Here is a 6667-nt window from a genome sequence, read left to right as displayed (position 1 = left end):
CAACATGATTCATTTTCAGTAATACTTTGAACAATGCTGTGATAACTTTTTGTACAGTGACCAGGTAAAACCACAGGTGCTTGTGGACAGGACTTCCGGTACCCCCCTTCTTTTATTTTTAAATGTTCAATTCCTTGGGTATTTCGGACCTATTATTGATAAAATATGTAACTTCAGAGGTTATCTATTTCAATGGAATACACAAATCTCGCATAGAAACCGTTTTTAAAAATGTCATATCACCGATCATAATATATGAACAAGGTGTGCAACTCAGCCAGCGACATGTTGAAAAAATCTACACCTAGCTGAGAAATCCTATCGAAAAAACACCAATAATGCATATACCAACTGAAAAGAACGGTCATTCTAAATCTACTGATGATTCGTGGATTAAATGCATCGCTATTTGGTGCGCAATAACTACTTCACACCGCTCAATTTCATCGTTTTAACCTCGCCACTTCTCATTTCTGACTATAACGAACGGAAGTTGTAATGCTGGAATATTTCTGTCGCAGCCAACTATTTTTAGAACGAGAAAACCCGAGACGAGGTCTTCCGAATACCATTAGATACAGGAAAAGGAAAGAGAATACCGATCAAAATATTTCAAATCGGTTGTGGAAAGACTTTAAAGACATGCACACTTACACATTATTGGAACCATGCCACTTTTAATATATCCAAATATACTATCATTGTAAACTCTTAACCCTATACGATATGATTTGGATCATAATGGTGTTGACACAATGCCCCCCCCCCCCCCCCCCCCCCCCCCGAATAACCTACATGAGTTGACTTTATTGTGTTTGCAAGACATTGCTGATAAGCAGTAGAGAGTTTCAACCAAAAAGTCGAATCATGTATGTTCTTCGGAGAAGGGTGGGGACCTGAACCCCTGTGATTAGGTCATACTGAACAGATCGATCTTTGATTATAATTATCTAAAATGATATTGGGAGTGGGGTAGGGGTAGAAGCGGGTAGTTTTTTTTTTATCATGATGTGAACTATACACAAAATATGTGTGCGATGCATGCACAAGTGCTGGTTGTTGATATTTGTTTAATCTTATATTTAAGTTATAACATGGAGTTTTGACATTCCTTTATCAATTGATTTGTCCCCCCCCCCCTACTTTTTTATCTTTTTAATCGAATTTGGATCTGATCATATGTAAGGGGCTTGATAAACTATTTTGTTTCTTTTTAAAAAACGAATGTTAGCCAATGCTATATAGTTGGCCTTATAATTGAAATGTGGAACATTGTCAATATATTGTGCTTTCATGGTTCTTTCTGATTTCCATGATAAATTACCTACCCAACACTATGAGGTTTTTAATTATATTTGTGGATGTGCTAGTCTTTCCACAACCGACTTGACCAGTTAAATGAATTTACATGTAGCTAGACTTGATTACTATGATCGGTATTCTCTTCCCTTTTCGTGTAGCTAATGGTATTCGGAAGACCTCGTCTCGGGTTTTCTCGTTCTAAAAATAGTTGGCTGCGACAGAAATATTCCAACATCACAACTTCCGTTCGTTATAGTCAGAAATGAGAAGTAGCGAGGTTAAAACGATGAAATTGAGCGATGTGAAGTAATTATTGCGCTCCAAATAGCGATGCATTTAATCCACGAATCATCAGTAGATTTAGAATGACCGTTCTTTTCAGTTGGTATGTGCATTATTGGTGTTTTTTCGATAGGATTTCTCAGCGAGGTGTAGATTTTTTCAACATGTCGCTGGCTGAGTTGCACACCTTGTTCATATATTATGATCGGTGATATGACATTTTTAAAAACGGTTTCTATGCGAGATTTGTGTATTCCATTGAAATAGATAACCTCTGAAGTTACATATTTTATCAATAATAGGTCCGAAATACCCAAGGAATTGAACATTTAAAAATAAAAGAAGGGGGGTACCGGAAGTCCTGTCCACAAGCACCTGTGGGTAAAACCAGTATACATGTACTAATTACATATAACAATAGGAACAGATAAATAGTATACATGTACTACACAGATAAATAGTATACATGTACTAATTACATATAACAATAGAAACAGATAAATAGTATACATGTACTAATTACATATAACAATAGAAACAGATAAATAGTATACATGTACTACACAGATATATAGTTTACATGTACTAATTACATATAACAATAGAAACATATAAATAGTATACATGTACTAATTACATATAACAATAGAAACAGATAAATAGTGTACATGTACTAATTTCATATAACAATAAAAACATATAAATAGTATACATGTACTATATATATAACAATAGAAACATATAAATAGTATACATGTACTATATATATAACAATAGAAACAGATAAATAGTATACATGTACTGTACATATAACAATAGAAACCGATAAATAGTATACACGTACTATACCTATAACAATAGAAACAGATAAATAGTATACATGTACTACACAGATAAATAGTATACATGTACTAATTACATATAACAATAGAAACAGATAAATAGTATACATGTACTATACCTATAACAATAGAAACAGATAAATAGTATACATATACTATATATATAACAATAGAAACAGATAAGTAGTATACATGTACTATATATACAACAATAGAAACAGATAAGTAGTATACATATAATATACCTATAACAATACAAACATATGTCCATATTCCAACGGTAGTGGACCAGTTTTCAAAGCAGAAGTTGACAAATCGTGGGGAAAAAATGACAACCAAATAGAGCAAACTTGTTAAATTTGCGCTCGCTTGTTAGGACAACAAATAAATCTGTCATCCTAAAACCCCTTAGTCTCTATTCAATCAATTGTAGGTCGGTAAAAAATAAGACAAACTCCATACATGATCTTCTGGTGTCTAGCGACGTAGATCTACTAACAGTGACTGAAACGTGGCTAGGAACTGATGTTGACAAATGCGTGATCAGTGATCTTCTACCAACAGGATATCAGATTATTCAGAAACCCAGAGAGACGGTAAGGGGTGGCGGTGTGGCTGTAATGTACAAAAGACAGATTGATGTGAAACAACAAAGACCGTACAAGAAGTTCACACATTTTGAACACATGGAGTGTACAGTGAGTATTAGGAATTCTCAAGTACGCTTATGCGTCATCTACCGCCCACCACCATCTCGGAAAAAAACTTAAAGAAAACTATTTTCTTTGATGAATGGACGCAATACATTGCAAAACTAGTATTGCTACCTGGTGAGTTTATAATAATCGGCGATTTGAATTTTCATCTTGATGATGTGAATGATGCTGACCCACCAAATTTCTTAGAATCTTAGATGATCATGGATTATCACAGCGTATCCAAGACTCCACACATGTGTGTGGCCATACACTTGATGTTGTGATAGTTAGGGAAGGTTCTACTGTTCTTCGTGGTGAACCAACAATTTTCGATCCATGTCTTTTTGATAACAGTGGTTGTGTAGCGGGGGATCACCTGGCGATTCACACTGACCTTCAGATTGCCAAACCAATGGTTGAAAAAAAAGGTAGTGACTTATCGTAAGCTTCGTCAAATTGACATAAATGAACTCAAGACAGAGGTAAGTGTTTCACTGGCATTACTAGATAATAGCAAACCTGTCGATGAGTTAGTTCAGTTCTATGATAAGAAAATGCGCACTGTTTTGGATAAGACTGTCCCTTTACAAAAGAAAGAAATAAGACTGCACCCTAAGAGTCCTTGGTACACTAATGAACTACGTGAAGCCAAAGTAGATCGCAGGAAGGCTGAAAGACTCATGCGTAAATCAAACCTCGAAGTTCATAGACAGATTTACCAAGAAACACGTAAACGTGCAGCCAACCTTCTTCTTCAGTGCAAAAAATCCTATTACTCAACACGGATTGAGGAAACATGCAATGACCCAAAGCAGTTGTACCGCATTACCAACAGCCTAATGGGCAATGGGTCTGAGAGAGTTTTGCCTGTACATCATTGTTCCGGAACCCTTTTTCTCTCGGATAAGATCCAAACCATCAGGGTAAACTTGTGCAATAACAACAGCATGAATACAATGGATCCATTCTATGCTGATGTTCAATTTGATGGAGAACGGCTATGCAATTTCAGTTTAGTAACAGAATCTGAAGTTCGCATGATCATCTCATCAGCTTCATCAAAATCATGTGAAATTAATCCCATCCCTACAACACTTCTGAAACCCATTTTAGAATCTGTGCTACCTATTTTTGCAGAAATAGTGAACAAATCTTTGAATGAATGTATATTTCCATCTTCCTTCAAAGAAGCCATTGTACGTCCGTTATTAAAGAACTACAGACCTGTCTCAAACCTCTCATTTCTTTCCAAAATTTTGGAAAGAGTGGTATCAGCTCGCATAGGGCACCATATATATTCAAACAACCTAAATGACGTGGCCCAGTCTACATATCGTCCTTGTCACTCAACATAAACAGCTCTTCTAAGGGTACACCACGATATTGTGACAGCATTGGATAAAGGTTCTTGTGTTGCCTTGGTGATGCTAGATCTTTCAGCAGCTTTTAATGTTATAGACCATCAAATTCTCATTAAGCGACTGGGGGTATCATTTGGTATTACTGGTGCAGCACTTACATGGATCAAATCTTACTTAACTGGTCGTAGTCAGAAAGTGGTTGTAGGAACTGCAAAGTTTAAGGACTTTCTGCTTCCATATGGAGTGCCCCAAGGGTCAGTTCTGGGACCAAGACTTTATGCAATGTTTGCAAAACCGATTGGTGAAATCTGTCGCAGACATCACATCATGTATCATTACTATGCTGACGATACCCAGGCATACTTAGTTTTTAGACCTACAGATACATGGAATGCTATCTCATCGCGGCTACAGGAATGCTTAGCAGATATAAAATCTTGGATGAACGTCAACCTGCTGAAATTAAACGAAGAAAAAACTGAATTTATAGTGTTTACTTCGAAACATTCAAACGTTTCACCATCTTTTCAACTGTCTTTTGGAAATACCATTATTTCCAATTCGGACTTTGTTCAAAACCTTGGTGTTTTCTTCGACAGTGTACTTTCTTTTAAAAATCATATTAGTTCCATCTCTCGTTCTTGTTATTATCATCTACGGAATATTGCACGGATTCGTTCTTTCATCAATGATGACGCCTGCAAGACACTTGTATGTTCTCTTGTGTTATCACGCTTAGACTATGGATATGCACAATTTAAAGGGCTACCCCAAACAGATCTCAGCAGGCTACAGACAATCCAAAACTCAGCAGCTCGACTTGTTGCCCGGGTCAGGAAGCATGACCATATATCACCGGTGCTTGTGTCCTTGCACTGGCTTCCAGTTGATTCTCGTGTTGAATACAAGATTTTACTACACACATACAAGGCACTAAACGGATTGGCACCGGCCTATATCAGCGACCTCATCACTGTGTACGAACGAAAACGATCTCTGCGTTCATGCAATTCACGATTGCTAGAAAAACCCCGCGTTCGTACAAAGACCTATGGAGATCGAAGGTTTGATGTAACAGCTGCCACACTATGGAACAGTTTACCGATAGACATCCGTTCGTGTGGCACTGTCAAAAGTTTTAAGACAAACCTCAAAACATATCTTTTTAGGAAATCTTATAACCATATTTTGTAATATATTCTTTTTTTAAAGTAAAGGCTGGTTTGTCGCATGAACTCCTAATGTTTAAATTGTTTTATTTTATTTGGATGTTATATTTTATGCTCTGATAAATCTTATCATGTTTTACATTTTACATTGTTACAGCGCTTAGAGTAATTACAAATTATATAATGCGCTATATAAATGCCGCACATTATTATTATTATTATAAATAGTTTACACGTACTATACATATAACAATAGAAACAGATAAATAGTATACATGTACTGTACCTATAACAATACAAACAGATAAATAGTATACATATACTATACCTATAACAATACAAAAACATAAATAGTTTACATGTACTGTACCTATAACAATAGAAACAGATAAATAGTATACATGTACTGTACCTATAACAATAGAAACAGATAAATAGTATACATGTACTATATATATAACAATAGAAACAGATAAATAGTATACATGTACTACACAGATAAATAGTATACATGTACTGTACCTATAACAATAGAAACAGATAAATAGTATACATGTACTATATAACAATAGAAACAGATAAATAGTTTACATGTACTATATAACAATAGAAACAGATAAATAGTATACATGTAATGTACCTATAACAATAGAAACAGATAAATAGTTTACATGTACTATACATATAGCAATACAAACAGATAAATAGTATACATGTAATGTACTTATAACAATAGAAACAGATAAATAGTATACATATACTATACCTATAACAATAGAAACAGATAAATAGTTTACACGTACTATACATATAGCAATACAAACAGATAAATAGTATACATGTAATGTACTTATAACAATAGAAACAGATAAATAGTATACATGTACTATACATACTCGATACATAGAACAATAGAAACCGATAAATAGCGAAATATAGCAGACATTGAGAATTCTCGTATAGTTACATGTATGAATTCATGTCAGTTTTAAAAAATATATATGACCGACGTA

This window comes from Ostrea edulis, chromosome 1 (genome assembly GCF_947568905.1).
Source record: "Ostrea edulis chromosome 1, xbOstEdul1.1, whole genome shotgun sequence".
Classification (NCBI taxonomy): domain Eukaryota; kingdom Metazoa; phylum Mollusca; class Bivalvia; order Ostreida; family Ostreidae; genus Ostrea; species Ostrea edulis.
Note: the sequence above shows the minus strand (reverse complement) of the source record.